We start from the raw sequence: 17090 nt of genomic DNA, 5'->3' as shown, positions 1-17090 counted from the left end.
AATAAAGTGGAGGTTGTCAGAAGTGGCAGCTGCTTGGAATCCTGATAAATATAAGCTTTTATTGATCTGATGAAAATGAAAGATCCCAGTGCTAGGCAGTATTTAGCTTCTTGTCTACAGAACGTCACCGGTGGCCTTGCATTGGGATAGATTTTCATTCTCATACACCGGATTTGATTTCATCTTTAACCTTTTCAGCTGAATTTCCTTGACCTCTGCATATTGCTGTGATTTGGTGAATTTGTTACATTTCACTTTACATCACTTCTTTCTATATTTCCTTTTGTGATAGGGAACTGGGACGCCCCTCTGGCAATCTGTCAGTGCCCGGATCAGCCGCATCCTTTCTGGGGTATTTTCTCACCATACTGACAGTCCTTAAGACAAGTATGCAGTTAAGCTGCTAAGGTAAGTCTTACTATATTAGAACTCTTTGCCCTAGACACACATCATTTCCTCCTGCTTTGTCGCACTGACCTAACGCAAATGCCAACCAAATAGCCTCCTCTCTCTACCCCCTGGCCAGGGGCTTCCTCCCAGCCTCTCCCCGACCCAGGTAGGATTCCTCTACCTGCCCATAGCTCTGGGTGAGCGGTGGCTGGCAGGACCTTTTGCCATGGGGGAGGCATTCCTTCGTGGTTTGGGTGTGTTTGGGGATGGGTGGGGAGGGGGAACAAAGGAATCATGAAAAAATGTTATTTTCCTCTCTGTGGCTTAATTCCTTTCTCAAGTTTTCATCTGGGATGAATACGAGGCTTCAGTTCGAAATCCTGAGGTGCTGCTAACATATTCTGGTTCCAAGAAAGTGCCGCTGTTATTTTGAGTAGTTTTGATACAACCAAATCAAAGTGAAGATTTGAAATAGCTTTTCTGAAAGCCCAAGCTGAAGTCATAAATTATTCTGCACCATGATTCTTTCTGATAGTAAAACCATACCTCTCTGCCTGACATTGCTGAAATGTGGAAAAGTGAAAGTTAAAAATAAAATGAAACATTTAAATCTTGGCTGTTGAGAACCTCAGATAGACATCAAGGCCAGTCGATAAAGGCCCCTATCAATTAGGCTTCCGCAGTTATCATCAGATTTGGTTTATTAGCAATGGCACAGGTGCAGGGTTCTGGTACTGAGATTGGGAAGGGCTAGGAAAAATGAGGGGAACTACCATAAAATGGGAAGTGAGGGGCTGGGATGCCAAGGTCGGCTCAGTGGCAGAGCCCAGGGCAATGGCGGTGCCCACTCCCTCCTGGAATCTTGTGGGAGGAAATGTCTGCAGCCAAAGGGTTGGAAGGTTTCCCTTTTTTACCCCTTTCCTTTGAGTCAGAAAGTGTTGATTTCACACTGTGGTGAGTGTTTTCCATCAGCTTCTTGGTGGGTGTATTCCGTGTTAGGAAAAGGAACAGCGAACACCAGCAGTTGTGGCTTCCGTCAGCGGAGGGCGGGCGGCCTCCAGTGGCCCCGGGACCTCTGAGCACCGGGACCCCTCTAACGATGGAGACAGCCACGGGCTTCCTGGGCCTCCGGACTGAGCTGTTTGGCTATTCCCTCCTCAGCATAACACAAGCAGAACAGTTTTTGGTTCCATAGCTGTTTGGTTGGGAAAACAAGCCTGCGGTTGCCAGTAAGGTTTAGAATTCGCCTGCCAGATCAGGGAATGTCTGTGAAGACTATTTTCCCTCTTGGGAGGCAAAACACAGATGGGGGAGTTTAGGAGTCTTACAATATTTAGCTGCTACATTGATGGTAGGGATTCTGCCGCGTGGAGGCTCACAGTTTCCGAAGGCCTAGCTTATCATCACTGCCGAGGGCCTCAGGTAGGGGAGGTGGGTGGGGCTGGCTTTCCCCTGGGAGCGAGCACACCAGCTTGCTCTGGAACGTTCCACCCTCTGTGCCTCTTGAGGTGGGCGAGGAGGTACTGCAAGGGTGCTGCCTTTTCCCCTTGACCCACATCGGGATGAGGAGCCAAGAGTTGGATGAACCACCGTGCCTGACAGGTGGGGCGACCGAGGGCAGGAGCTGGAGTGACTTGGGCTTCTTCTGTGAACGAGACGTGCCATCCTGCATGTGGTTCCTGAGACCCTGTGGGATAGGCCGAGGCACCAGCCTCACCAGGTTTCCTGCCCCCGAGGCATGCGTTTTAAAAAGTTAATCACTTGGTGTGCTTTGGACCTCATAGAAGATAAGGAAAGATGCTGCGATGTTCTAGGGATTGGCCATGAGCAGGTGGGGAGGTTTTTCTGCATGGGAAATGTACATCTTGGAATAATTCGGGGTCATGTGAACTGGAGTAGGGTTAGAACTTTATATCTAAGAGCATATTCTGTGCCCTGGAGACCAAGAAAGGGGACAGGCTTTAGAAACAGGCGGAGAGCGTGTGGGCATCTCCTTTCCAGCCTCTTGCTGACTCCCCAGTCCCAGCACACAGGATTCTCAGGCCCTAGAGCCCGGAATTATGATGAGATGGTTGAGACATTTCTGGACTTCTGAAGGTACGTGTTGGGGAAATCTTGCTCCCATTCCTCTCCACCAATGCCCTCCCGATCCTTTGAAACGGACACTTGACTTTTTAAAGTCAAATATTATACAAATACAGCTTCGGGACAACTGAAGCACCATTACTTAGACCCTAAGCAACCTGTCGGTAACTGAACCCCTCGTACACATCAGAAAATGATTTACTGTTCTGCCACAGCATGGGTTTCCAGAGCAACCCCAACAGGGATTGGAGGCAGAGTCTAAAGGCGTGTCTGTCCAGCTCTCCACAGCTTTATCCTTCAGAAAGACCCCATGCTTGGTCTCGAGGCCCAGTGACTTCTAGAAGGAATTGCCTCTCAGAGACCATAGGACCTTCCCTCCATCGGACAGACACAGAGTGGCTCCCATTGTCCCCGGGGCATGTGCAGGACCCTGAACTCAGGGTGCTGTCCCGAGGCAGCCCCGTGTCCTGGTACAGACGTGTGAGTCAACAGCCTTCCCGTAGCAGTAATTACCTTAGTTAAATGCTGCAGGAGCCGTACTTTAGGAGCACAGAGGAGGGAGTGAATAATTGTAATTTCTGTGTGATAATGATGATAAGCCCTGCATATGTGTGTGGAGCTTTGCGTTGTATTTGATCTTCACTGGGAGATCTCCAGGCTCATGGAGGTAAGGATCCCTGCAAACTCCTTTGTAGCCACTGAATGAGGTAAGAAAGTAAGATCACATTACTCTCATTTTGCCTGAGAGAAAAATAAAATCAGAGATAATTTTAACTCCAGAGGGAAGGTAGAGTGAACCAATTCTGGTCTAAGAGCTTCTTGGGATTATCTTAATCCTCATCAACTCCCTTGCAGGTAGATGCTTTTATTAGCTCCATTTTCCAGATGTGGAAACTGAGGTCAGAGAAGTTGAGTGGCTTCTCCCAGGTCACACAGCTGCTGGATGGTGAGGCCAAGGTTTGTGCATGCTTCTTTCTGATTTTGGAGTCTGATCCCTTGGCCATGGAGCAGCCCTGGATATAGCCTTGGACAAGACAGACAAGCTCCCTGCCCTCAGGGAGCTTATATTGTGGGCCTGGGACACAGTAAACAAGACAACCATGGATAAGATGATGTCAGATAGTGATAAAGGCTATGAGGAAATGTCTGGGGTGAGAAGAGGGCGAGAGGGAGTATCTGTACTTGGGTGATCAGGGATGGCCCTCTTTTTTTCTTTTCTATAAATTTATTTACTATATTTATTTTTGGCTGCGTTGGGTCTTTGTTGCTGCACGCGGGCTTTCTCTAGTTGCGGTGAGCAGGGGCTACTCTTCGTTGTGGTGTGCGGGCTTCTCATTGTTGTGGCTTCTCTTGTTGCGGGGCACAGGCCCTAGGCACACGGCCTTCAGTAGCTGTGGCTCGCGGGCTCCAGGGCACAGGCTCAGTAGTTGTGGCACACGGGCTTAGTTGCTCTGTGGCATGTGGGATCTTCCCAGACCAGGGTTCGAACCAGTGTCCCCTGCATTGGCAGGTGGATTCTTAACCACTGCGCCACCAGGGAAGCCCAGGGATGGCCCTCTTGAGGATGGCACATTGGAAGTGAGAGGTCTGAAGGACATGGAGGAGCCAGCCGGTGAAGGTCTGGAGGAAGAGCATTCCTGGCAGAGGGAGTAGCACGTGCAAAGCCCCTGTGGTGGGGAAGAACCCAGCATGTGTGGGGGACAGAGTGTAGGCCATCGAGGCTGGAGCACGTGAGCTCTGGGGAGAGGGTGGGTGGGTTGTAGGGCCTGGATAGACATGCCTTTGTAGACCGTGGTGAGGCCTATTGCCTTTCTTTTATGTTTATGTTGCTTTTAACCAGAGAGTGTGTCTTGAGAAACCCACCTTTCCAGGTGTGGGAATGCTCCTAGGTGCCAGAATTCTGCAAGTGGCTTGAGCCAACTCTTGGTGGGTTGTTCGCTGCAACCTTAATTTTCTACCAGAGGGATGTCCTTGTGACTTGTCTAAAACTGGGAGTCAGGGATTTCAGGCCCCATGGGTGTAGGAAAGGTGGCCAGTCACATGGGGGCCACAGTGCCCTTTGGCTGCTCCTGTGGACCCAGCTGAGCCCCCGCGACTGTGGGCTCGGGCAGAGTTGCAGGTGGAAGGCTTTGGGGCTCCCTTTGATCGGTCTGCCTAAGTCTGTGCAGTCTCAGGGAGTTGTAAACACGTTCCATCCACTACCAGGAAGTGTTAACTCCAAACTGACTGTGATCACTTCCTTGTCAACATCGATTTGTGGGTCATCTAATAACATGCTGAATGAGCTTAAGAGTAAAGATTCTGGTGGTTATAGTTTAGACCTCTTTTCCCTTGGGCAGTACAGGTGCTGTTGTTAGGCAGGACTCTGTTTAGAAAGTCTAGGTAATCCCTACACCCATAGAGCCCTAGGGCTGGCAGAAACTCTTGCAATCAAAGACACCTTTATTTTATAGGTGAAGAGATGGAGGCCCAGGGAGGGCAAGGGACTTGCTCAAGATCACAGAGCGAGTCATAGGCAGAGCCATTCTCACCTGGGCACAACAGGCCACCCCTCAGGCAGTTCCGGACAGCCTGGGGGCCCCTCTTAGCTGAAAGGAGGCACCAGCAGGGGGAGGGGCTGGTGTCCTAGTCGCCTCAGGAGCTCACACAGCACGCAGCACGGTCCTGGCACGCTGTGAGTGGTCAACAATCATTCACTGATGTATTGATTGACCAACCCCTCACCTCCGCATTTTGTAATCATTAGAATTTGTTGTACCTTGGTTTCAGCAAACTCAATATATATCAAATCCACATTTCTTTCCAAATTTTCTGGAATGCAGGGATTGCAAAGCCCAAGACCTCCCTAGGTCTGATTTATGCCAACACCCAGGACATAATGAGGCCAGGACTCTGGTAGTGAGTTCCTGATACCTGCACAGGTAATTTGAGGGTGCCCCTCAGGTATTCCAGTAGGCCCGTTTTGGGGATATAAAATGCTGAAAGTTTTGGACAAAGATGGTCAGTGCTGAAGGCAGCTTGGCCAGGGGAGGGCCTGGACTGTGCCCCAGAGTGTGTTGCAGGGAGGGACCTAGATAGGCTTTGGCCCAGCCTGGGCATCTGTCTCTGGGGAGTTGTCCTAAACCCAAATTCAGGGTTCAGGTGGGAAATGCAGGGAGCTGGATGTGTGCTAGAGCAGACTGGGGAGAGCTGATCCCATGGCAGGGGGCCTCTCAGCTCTCATCAACTGCACTTGGGAATGTGGGCAGAATTTTTCCAGGTCTTCGTAGTTTTTAAGGAAAAAAGAAATATTAAAAAAACTGGTTCTTTTCCTTCAACGTTGGCAACTAATTAAGTTTAAAAAAAAACTTTCTGCAAACGCAAGTATATGTGTGGACTGGACAGAGCTTCAGCCCGCACCGTGTGACTCATGCTGAGCGCAGACACATACACACAGTGGGCACGCGATGCGGATCTGCCAGTGCTGACCCGAGCTGCCCGCGGCACAGCCCAGGCTTTGGGAGCACGTGAAGTGGGAAGGGAAGGCAGCCTTTGCAGGCCCCGGGCCTCACTCTTCTGCCCTGCGTTCTCTTGCTGCGGGGAGGCCGGGGAATGTCCCTGGCTGCATGGGGTGGGCCGATGCCCGGAAGAGGTGCAGCAGTGGGAAGACACCCACCTTCTGGGAAAGGTGGTCGGGATGCCTGTCTGCAGGCTTCCACGTCCCACCTCATTCTGTGTCTCCCCAACACCTGAGTTATAAGGGTGCCTGCCCGTGTCTCATGTGGGGACACGGAGATGGACGGCGTGTGATTCTGCCCTCAGGGAGCAGGCGATAGAACCACCCCTCCTCATGCCAGGAGCGGGGCTGCTTTGGGCAGACGCCTCGGTCCTCAGGTGTGGCTGATCCACGTGCTCTGCTCACCTGTGTTTGGGATGGGGTGGTCCTGACGCTGCACCAAGCTGACCGGAAGCTCTGGCTGCCACTGGACATGGGTGGCCTGTGTTGATCCTGGGGTGAAGCTGAAGAAGAAGGTGCTCTCTGTCCTGGGAGCCTACCTGGTGTGGGAGAGAAACGGCGGCGCTGCTCAGCCCACCCAGTGCATGTCCTGGTCCTGTGCTCTGCTCCATCCAGCGGAGGCGACCCAGGTCCTCAGCTCCCCTGAGAGGCAGGCAGGTGGCCCGGCATTCCCGGAGATGGGGGCTGACCCCATACAGCTGCCTGCGGTGGCTCCGTCGGGGTGCTGTGGACCAGCATTGTCTGCGTGCTGGGAAGGGGTCGCTGGTCTCTGGGCCTCACTTCCTGTTGGCCCCTGCCTGGCTCTGCTCATCCCCACATACTCCCTTCACCCGTCCACATGCAACATGGAGTTTCTGTGTGTGTAATATTATTTGTTTTTATTTCTGTAATCCCTTTATTGTTTGCACAACTGCTGTCAGACTGTTGCCTGAAAGTATCACAGGATAATTGCAGAACGCCTGCATAAGTAATTTCTTATGAAATCGGGCCTTGTCTGCATATAAAATTGTTTGTCGTTGCTGCATACATGGACTTCATTATATCCAGGCTGTTTACCGGGCTCATACCTTCCTCACAGGCCACGGCGACGAGAGGGCCTGACGCTGGGAAATAATGAAATACTATCGTTTTTCTTTTTGGTCATATGACATTGCTGGAGGGTGACAGTTGGTCCGAGGTGGTCAGAGAGAGCCTGGCCCTGCAAGGAGATGGGGACCGGCTTTCCCGGGCCGCTGCCAGGGAGGCCAGTGGCTAATCCGCCTGTGCCGGGCATTTCTTCCGACCACATTTCTGTGATATTAATGGTGTGTGGTAGTGAAAGAAATGCGTTTTATTCTCGAGTCTAACCCTGCTGTTATCAAAGTAGCTTCCAGCTTATTAGCGACAAAGGACTTTTCTCCTCTCTGCTGCCCTGTTCGCCAGGGCTTCCTGAATTAAACTGCTGTTTCCTGTCCTTTATATGCATGACCACATCTGGGTAGCCTGCTCACAGCCCCGCTGCTTAATAACAATCACCTTCCCTTTCAGTCTCTGTTGATTGTTTCTAATTCACTCTGACAGATAGTGCCTGACAACTTGCCGGCTTTTCCCTCCCTCCGTGACCTGAAGTTACTCACAGCACTTATATAGTCTGTCATTTTTAATATTTGATTTCATTTTAAGTTATGTGTTTTACTGAGAAGATGAAACCAAAAAAAAAGGGGACTTGTAATGGAACATAAATTTAACCCTTCTTGCCATCCGGCACCAGCCTGAGCCACCCTCCCTGGTGTCTGGGTGACGGTTTCTCCTTCCCTGTGATTCTCCTGCTGCCGCTGGGTTTCTTTTCTTCTTTCTTTTTTTCTTTCTCTCTCCTGCTTTTTCCTTTCTGTCTTTCATTTCTGAAAACAAAAGCTTTATGTCATATTCTTTCCCTTTAATGGTGCTTGATTAGTTTATGGAGCTAATAATGGCACTTTCTGCTTTGCAACCAGGTTATAATTGAAAGACCTTTCGGGGGGTTTTCCTCTGGAGTGAGGGAGTCAGGAGAGAAGCCTAGTGAAGTCAAAATGACCAACTTCAATTAAGGTTCAGAATGTGAATTTGATCTTTCTTTTTGGAGATGCTTCTCTTTGGGTGAGCTCGCGGGGCAGAGAAATGCCAGCTCTGCCTGGGTTTGGGATGAGCCCTTCCCAAGGGTGGGGACACACATCTCCTTCTGCCTCTTCCCTCCGAATCTGCCCGGCGCGCGGGCTTGTAGGGCAGGCGTCCTCGCGGGGGGCAGGCGGCCCACGTCACCTCAGGGTCCACTCTGCCATGACTTGGCCTTTGTTTGCCACCAGACAAAGGCTCCTGTGTCCCTCTTGGCCCTTCAGAGGTTGAGAGCTGTGAGGCCGTGCATTAGGTCAGCTTTGCAAATAGACACCACAAAATAAAAAAAAAAAAAAAGTGGCTCATTAACCCATGACGCCTCGCTTGCGCTGCTGGCCTTCTGTGTACATCGGCCTGTCCCCCGCAGTGTGGCTTGGGCGGCTGAAAAAGCTCAGTAAGAGGGATCTGGGTTGGATCTCAGTTCAAAAAAGTTCAATTTCACTGTTGCCCATGCCTGGTGTCCCCATGACCACAGCACATCCCAAGCGTGTGAGCTGCCACACTCAGGAGGGCCCTGGAGCCCCCGGGCTAAGTGCTCCTTTGACTCGTGCAGCTGCAGGCCTGGAGCAGAGGGTGTCCGTCCTAGGGACCAGGCAGGCAGGTTTCCAGGGCGCTCTTCTAAAGGCAGTCTGCTGGGGGCGAGGCAACAAGCCTGGTTCTCTGGTGCCAGCTCTTCGGGGAGTACCGGGCTCGGCCCAGAGAAGCACAAGGACTCCAGGTCGGCCTGGGTCCACTGCCCATGGGCAGATGTTCTAGCTTCTCCCCCGCTGTTCTGCTGCCCCTGGGTCCAGGCCCGCAGACCGAGGTCCTGGGTGGGCCGGCCATGTCTGTCTTGTCCCAGCCGCTCCCAGGATGACTCTTTCATTGGGGAGTTTTCTTCGCCAAGCCTCCCCTTTCTAGAACCTGGGTTCTCTCCATCTCTCTGGGCACTGTGGGTAAACTGAGGAAACAGCTGCTCTCTAAGGGAGATTTTTTTTCCTTTCTGTAGTCCCAAGCGTCCCATCGCTGGTTCCTTTTCTTCCTTCTGAAAAGGGTGAAAAGTCAAGAATAGCTATTTATTTTGATGGTTTCGCAGTGTTGCTTTATTTTTTATTTTTTTGAAATTGTCATTGTTTTGAGACGTTCTGATTAAAATAAAAAAGGAGAATTACGCACAAAAAGTAAAATGAACACAAACCTTTTAACTTTATGTAGGAAATAAAGATCTGTGTACACAATGGTGTGCTATAAGTAAAATAAGGACAAAATGGCTTTTCTCTTTCACTGACCCAGATGGTCTTTATGTGCAAGGTATGGGCCAGGTGGTAAAAGAAAGGGGGGTTGAAAAGTCTTGTTTTTCCTTTTGTAGCTCTCCATATTTGTAACCTACTGGGGAGACCAGGCGTGTGTGTGTGTGTGTGTGTGTGTGTGTGTGTGTGACAGCGATTGCCAGGTAGTGGTGCTGGCTCTCACAGTCTGGGATGATCCTCACATTGGCCCCAGCTCAGGAAGTTGGGCTAAAAGGATCCAGTGCCTTGAAGAAAAATACAAAGAGAGGCCAAGGGCCGCCATGCCCTTCCTGCTTTTAGGAGGGCAGTTGAAATAGAATTTTAAAGCAGGTTCTGTATTTGAGGTTTAACCTCCAGCAAGGCTAAATTATGCTTTTATTCTCCTTAAAATGGACTGTTTGGCCATTATTGGTTCTTGTTTTAGAGTCAGAAAGAAATTGGGGGTTGAAGTCAACTAAAGACTGATTTGGTTGTGGTGCCTCTGGGGTCCATCTATTACCTGGTGAGCTGGGGCGACGGTGGAGCAGACTTCCTCGGAGTCCAGCTTTTCTGTGGAGCTAGCATGGGGGCAGGTGCGTTCAGTCAGGATTTGGGCCTGGAGGGCCCTGCTTCCTCAGGAGACAGCTCTAACCAGGGCTGCGAGTTAGCAGGGCCCCGAGAATTCACTGACCCTGGGCCTGAAAGGATGTGCCTTGTATGGAGTTAAGGCGTATCATTCTTCAGTACGGTTTAAGTCAACAGAAATGTGAGAGCCCTGCCGCCATCCTAAGCACGCATGGGTACAAATACAGAGCAGAGAGGCTGCACAGGCCACTGACCACAAGGGAGTGTGGCCTGGGCCACCTCAGAGATTAAACAGAGAGCCATGGATCCAGACTTGGGGGAGAGATCTGTGGATAAGAGCAATACGAATGAGATGCTGACCAACGACAAGGGAGCTCATGATTGTTGTGTGCGTTCTCTGTGCTCAGCACTGCACATCATTTTAGGGAAGGAAAACCAGACCTGTCCTGTGGCTCACGAGGAGCTTCACGGAGAAGCTGGCGTTGGAGCTTGGCCTTGGGGACCAGGAAGATTTTCATAAGTTGAGGCAAGGGGAAGGCCAGAGGGAAGTAGCTTGCAGAAGGCAGGAACCTGCCAGATGCATTTGGGGCTGGGGGGAGGGGCGTTTTGGAGGGGCTGAGGTGACCATTCCAGGTGGGGGCAGGAAAGGGGGGAGACGTGGGAAAACTGGGGGTGGGCTTGGTGTCGGGGGTGACGAGTAGCTCCATTTTGTTGGCACTTAGGATATATTAGGTGTGAGTGGAAGGGTGGGTCAGAGCCCAGTGGGAGAGAGGCTGCCTGCCAGGTAAGGGTATTTGTGATGAGTTGGGACGTACCCTAGAAATGGGCATTGGGAAGACTGTTTGCGCTATCCGACGCCGACCTGGGGCAGTGGACGTGGGAGTGGGGAGAAAGAACCGAACTGGACGGTGCCCTTCTCTTGTCACTCACAGTGACCTCAGAGAGAGAGGCACCGCAGTGACAGTGCTGGAGCTGGGGTGTCCAGGCTGGCCAGCCTGCCCTGGTGCTCAGCTGTAGGCAGTTTGCCCACGTCCCAGGCCAGGCCTGTGAACTGTACACAGTACGTTGGCCTTTAAAAAACAATAAAAAAGGGATTGCCCTTTAACCACCCCTCCCCCACTTTGTATTCATCAGGGTCAGACCCATTTTTCTTTCCATACATATACAAAAGATGAACTTTGGGTTATACAAGGGGTATATGCCAATGTCAAGAGCAGACAAGAACAATGGAACAATTAGCAGATTCATCAGTTCTTCTGCTTATACTTCAATTCCAAGAGTGAAATGTTAGTTTGTTCAACTCTCTGCTTTATGCCTTGATCACAGTGTGAAAGTGTTGACTAAGCTTAGCTTCCTGGTCAGAGGGTCGAGACCCATGGCTTTTAAACATGCTTATATGAAATCCAAACATTCATGGCCACTGGTGATCTTGAAATCAAGGCACAACTTATAAAACGAACACATAATTATCTTGTTTATTCAGGGTATAAATAGAGTTCATGCATTTAAAAATTTTTCTTCCCGATAAGGACTTTAGCCAGCATTTAGTCTTTAGATAGCCTCTCTCCTTAGTATACGCTCTCTATCTCTTCTCTCTCCCTCCCTCCTCCCTTTCTTCTTCCCTCCCTGCCCCCTCCCTACCCTTCTTCCTCTACTTCCCCCTCTCCCTCCATCCCTCCCTCTCCCTCTCCCCCACCCTCTCTTCCTCTCTCTCTCTCTTTCTCTCGCCCCCATTCCTCCCCCCTCCCTCTTTCCCCCTCTCCCTTCCTTCTCTCTCTTTCTCTTTCTCTCCTCAGAAGGCGAGGGACTTGTTGGACCTGCTGTGGCTGCCCCTGGAAGAGGCAGGATCAGCCTGTGGATTTCCTCCTTGGAGCCCTTCCTGCTTCCCTCACAGCATTGGCAGAGGAGGGATGGGTGCCCAGGCAGGGCCTGGTGTGCTTGGACGCATCCTTGCCACCTCCACAAATCCAGGGAAGGGCCGTGAAGCCCACACCTGCCTCTGACAGCCCAGCTGGGGACCAGATCCAGAGAGCAAGGTGGCCTGTGGATGGGACCTTCCCAGGCCCTCCCCGGTGGGGGGTGGGGGGCACGGTTTATACCCAGAATGACTCCTTAGCTCTAAGCCAGCCACTTTCGTCACGTACGCACCTCCTTTTTGATTTTTACCATACCGAGTACCACATGCTTCTAGCTTTGTTATTTTTTGAGACACACTTCTTTTAATTAAATATTATATTTAGCTTTGTCCTAAATAATAATCTCTATGAAATCTCTGGTTTGATGTACCCTCTATATATTTTTTCATATCAGACAGTAAAATAATTATTTAAGTATTAATTGTTTTTTATTTTTAAAGAAAGTACTCGAACTGTGTTTTTTCTTTTTCTTTTTCTTTTTAAATTTATTTTTATTTATTTATTTTTGGCTGTGTTGGGTCTTCGTTTCTGTGCGAGGGCTTTCTCTAGTTGCGGCAAGTGGGGGCCACTCTTCATCGCGGTGCGCGGGCCTCTCACTATCGTGGCCTCTCTTCTTGAGGAGCACAGGCTCCAGACGCGCAGGCTCAGTAGTTGTGGCTCACAGGCCTAGTTGCTCCGCGGCATGTGGGATCTTCCCAGACCAGGGCTCGAACCCGTGTCCCCTGCATTAGCAGGCAGATTCTCAACCACTGCGCCACCAGGGAAGCCCTAATTGTTTTTTAGATAGGAGTTTTTTTGTGTATCACCTAAAACCGTCTTGTGTGCCAGCGTGCAAGCCTTTGGGTATCACCGGGTCGATCCATTGGAATGTTTGCACCCAGCCAGCTTCCTAGGATCTAGTTCAAGTTACTCCATGAAGGCACTGCCTCCCCAGGCCCTGGGGAAGCCCCTTCCCAACCCCTCCAGAAAGTTCTCCTCGACTCCTCGATCTCATGGCCCTGCCCTCAGAATCCCTAATTGTCATTTAATCATGCGCTGCTCTGGTCACATCTGACAATGCTGTGAGCAGTTGCTGGGCCATGCTTTCTGACTCTGTCTCTTCTCTTTTTGATGGCCAAAGTGTCTGGTCAATTGAGCTAGCTGTGTCAGTCTGTCTGTCAGTTCTGTCTATACATCTATGTATCTCTCTATCCATCTGTCCGTCCTATCCACTGCCCCTCTCTGTATCTATGTATCTATCATCCTTGTGTCTATGCCCAATATCTATCTATCTATCTATCTATCTATCATCTCCTATTCTCCCCCCATCCCCACTTTCTTTCATCCTCTTTGATGAGCCAGACACTGCTTTAGGCCCTGGGAATATAGCAGAGAACAAAACAAAGTCCCTGCCCTCATGTAGCTGACATTCTAGTTGGAGAAGTCAGGCAATAAACAAATAACCGAATAGATGAAGAAACCAGAAACTGATCTGTAGGGACACACGCCATACAGAGTATTGAAACAGGGAGATATGAAGCAGAGAGACCAGGACAAGCTGAGGCTGAGCGATCAGGGAGGGCCCCTCTGGGGAGGCTACATTGGGTCTAAACGCTGAAGGCCAAGGCAGAACCCTGCCAGGATGGGGCAGCACCTGGACAGAGGGCAGAGCTCATGTAGAGGCCGTGAGGCAGGGGCAGGCTTGATGACTGAGGTGCAGAGAGAAAATTCAGATAGAAGAATGAAACTGTATTTGATTCTGACTTTGACAAGGATAAAGTTCTTCCATTTCTCACTTCCTAGGGGCTACAGTCCCTTTTCTATGTAAGAAAGTCCAACCCCTCAGCTCTGAAAGCCCCTGTGTCAAATTCCTTCTGCTGGGGAGCTTTGGAGGCAGTGCCATGTTGTCCCCTGCGAGGTTGGAGGGCTGAAGGGGAGCACACCATGATGAGGTGACCGCTGACATGCTAATATTCCATTTTAATCTTGAGTGCCAGGTTACTTTCCAAATGAAGTGTCTCAGGCAAGCCTCTAACTTACATGAAATAAAAGAGTTTAATGCTAATTAGATATCATCTGACTACTGAAGCCATATTTATTGATGGTCTAAAAGAACATCATGGAGGTGGGTAGACTGGGAACGTGTCTCCACTAGAAACGTACCTTCGAGTCCCGGGACTCCTGCATTTCAGGCTCGCACACCCCACGCGTGGCGAAGCACATGCGGGTGGGACCCCAGAGCCGCCCCTGCAGCTTCCTCTGCCGGATACAGAGATCAGTGCCTTTCATGTGGGTTTGGTTCAGGAGGTCTGGGTGGGGCCCAGGCTGCTCGTTTTTAACCAGGTCCCAGGAAGTGCTGATGGCGCTGGTCCAGCTGCACGGTGAGTAGTAAGAGGCTAGAACAGACCAGGGTGAGCCGGCTCTGACCCTGGCTCCTGGCACCACTGCTCACAGGGAGTGACGGCCCTGTGTGGAGTCGCCCACTGTCCTGGTCTCGCCCACCCCCTCCATCTTTCCTTCCTCCCTTCTTTATCCCAGACCTTCCTCCTCCTCCTTCCTGTCCCAGCCTTGCTGTCGCTCCCCCAAGGCCAAGAACGGGGTGATTCCTTCCGGTTGTTAAGGTCTTCATGCAGGGTTTGACCCAGTCTTCCACCATTTGCCTCGTCTTTGGTTGTCTGATTGCCCTACCCAGACTTGGAACAGCTCAAGGGCAGAGCCTCCATTCCAGCCTCTTACTTCTGTGCCCCCAGGCGAGTGCTTCTCGAGAGGGCAAGGACGGGGATGTACTTCCTGACCCTCTGTAAACAGGGACTCGCGTGGGGCAGAACTGGCCTCAGCAGCCATGTGTTGGCTGAGCTTGGTAGGCAGGGCCTGGAATGTGAGGTCGCGCTCTCCTGTCTAGCCTCCGGCTTTCCTTTGGTGAGGCTTCTCTGGGCTGTGTCTTCCCTTCCCTCTGATCAGCAGCCTCCTAATGGCATAGACGAGGGATGCACGGCTCTAATGCTGCAGGGCTGAGAGCGTCCTCATCAGTGAACAGGGTGTGACCTCTTGGAGGTGCACGCCCCAGTGGTTGCCCATGGCAATGGGTCCAGTGTTGCTAGACCTTTGGATTTTTCTAGAGAGGTCAGAAATCTGGATTTTCAGATGGAACTCAGCCAGTTTTTGCAAGTTGAAAATCCTTACATGATTTTCTTAAATCATCACATAAGCCAAACTGAACATATGTGTCAGTGGATTTTGGCAAGTAGGCCTCAGGGTGCGGTGTCTGGTGCTGATCAACTCTGGGGATGATTCCATAGATCCTGCTGGGAGAAGCTAGGGGGCCTGAAGGAGGTGGCCTGCTTGAAGATGGCTTCTCAGCAGCTCACCTTGCCTGGGGAAGGGGAGTTGGGTGGAAAGGGCTCTGAGGACTCAGGATCCATTCTGCAAGAGTGGGCCCTGATGTGGCTTTCAGGCCTCGGGAAAACTCATTCTTCCATGTCAGCTTGTCTGCATCCACCTATAATTAGCATCTGAAATTTCTAAATGAACTGCCTAATCAAGTAAATTTAGCAAACTTATTGTGAAGTGCTACGAAATCCTCTCCCTCCAACTGTCCATACGGACACCCGCACCACCTTGCTTGCCTATGCTATTTGCAACTGAAGCTGCTTATGTGTGCTGTCTGGCAGCCCCGCAGACAGCCCATTTATGTGACCTATAATGAGTTTATTAGTGTTTCACTGCCTTGTTGCTATTAAGTTTTATCAGTTTCAGCTTCAAGAACACAAGGTTAAATTTTCAGTAGAGTTTTCTCAAAGTTTGAGAGGGATTAAGATTGTTAAAACTGTGTCCAAATGGTGGGTCCATGTATTTATTTTCAAGATATTATTTCTGCCCACTAAGAGATTTTGATCTCTTATTTATAAATTTAACACTTTTCTGATGTTCAGAATGGCAGCACAGGGCTCGAATTTTATATTGCACACTGCACATGAATGCATTAAATGTAGAGGATCAAACTGAAGCTGTAGCAAATGGAGCGGGACCCGTTGGTGACTGTGCAGCCCGAGATGTTGGTACCCCTGTCCCAGGGTGCGGCTAGGACTGGCTGTTGCTTTGACCTGTTAAATAAACATCATAAAGAAAGAGGGAAAATTCTCCCACAAATTACAAAAGGATGAGTTATTATATTATTTTCTCCCGGTACCATAAGATAAGCAGGTTCTTCTATGAAAATACGTGCATGTGTAATTGAATATTATTTACCTGGATCCCTTCTGTAATTCTTGAGCAAAGTTTTTAGGAGAAACCCTAAAGGAGTCTCTGCATTGGCTGCAATCAGAATAAAGTGGTTCTACTTTTAGGTTAAGAGAAAAAAAAAAAAAAAAACAGTAATAGGCTGAGCTGCTATTATGGAAAGTTTATTATAATTGATATATAAGCTAGCTGGGGGCTTAAGCACAGAGCAGTTGGAAAATTTAGCTAGCTCCTGGATCCAATTTAAAAAAATCTATGTCATGTCCACAGTGGGGAGATGGCCATAGCTGCAAAAGCCCTCCGTCGTACATGGAGACACACCTGTGGCATTCTCTTGGTTCTATGCTGTTTGGGATGTAGAATGCTCTAAATCCTGTCATTACTGCCTTATAGACGACAGACACTTCAAGCAGTTCTCCATTTATCTGAGATTACCAGTTAAACTCGTTAAAAAGCAACTCTGGCTTGTTCACTCAATTGGCTGTGGGGAAGATTTCGTGTTCTTGAGCGACAGTGTGGCTTTGATTAGTGGAGTGCTATACTTTTTAGGGGAGACCTTTGCTAACTTAATTTATGACCCTGGTTGATGGCGTCTGTGCTGGGGCGTTACGTATTTCCCCAACTATTGTACCTGGTGTCAATAAAGGCGCATTTAGGGAGATCTGAAATAAAACTCCAGGGCGTTTTTGTTCTTTGGGGAAGCAATGCACCATAAACATTTTGGGCTTGAGCCAACAGCTTTCCCTGACCGCGATTGCAAATTACTGTAGTATGTATAGATTGCCAGTAGAACACTATTTGAGGAAACCTGTATTTTATAGAATGTCACTTTTATGCACAATCCAGGCAAAAGAATAAAAAAACTAATTTAGCCAGCAGACAGTATTCTTTTGAATGAGGATTATGAAAAAAATATTTACCAAAAAACAAGCTCTAAATATGGCTTTTTATTTAATCATTATTACATCAATCATCAATATCAATACTTAATAGCAACCTGATAATGTATCCAGTAGGTGAAAC

General features: G+C 49.7%; 1 protein-coding gene across 2 annotated transcripts in view; it reads left to right on the top strand.

Annotated features, from left to right (window-relative positions):
* The first annotated feature begins 379 nt into the window (after positions 1-379).
* ZNF536 (zinc finger protein 536) overlaps positions 380-17090 on the top strand; it is a 306291-nt gene continuing 289580 nt past the window's right edge. For both annotated transcript variants that reach the window (XM_059904661.1, XM_059904662.1), the window contains exon 1: positions 380-408. The gene's annotated coding sequence lies outside the window, so the exon portion shown is untranslated. The remainder of the gene's footprint in view (positions 409-17090) is intronic.

The sequence above is a fragment of the Balaenoptera ricei genome, chromosome 19, assembly GCF_028023285.1.
Source record: "Balaenoptera ricei isolate mBalRic1 chromosome 19, mBalRic1.hap2, whole genome shotgun sequence".
Lineage (NCBI taxonomy): Eukaryota > Metazoa > Chordata > Mammalia > Artiodactyla > Balaenopteridae > Balaenoptera > Balaenoptera ricei.
Note: the sequence above shows the minus strand (reverse complement) of the source record. Positions and strands in the feature narration are given on the sequence as shown.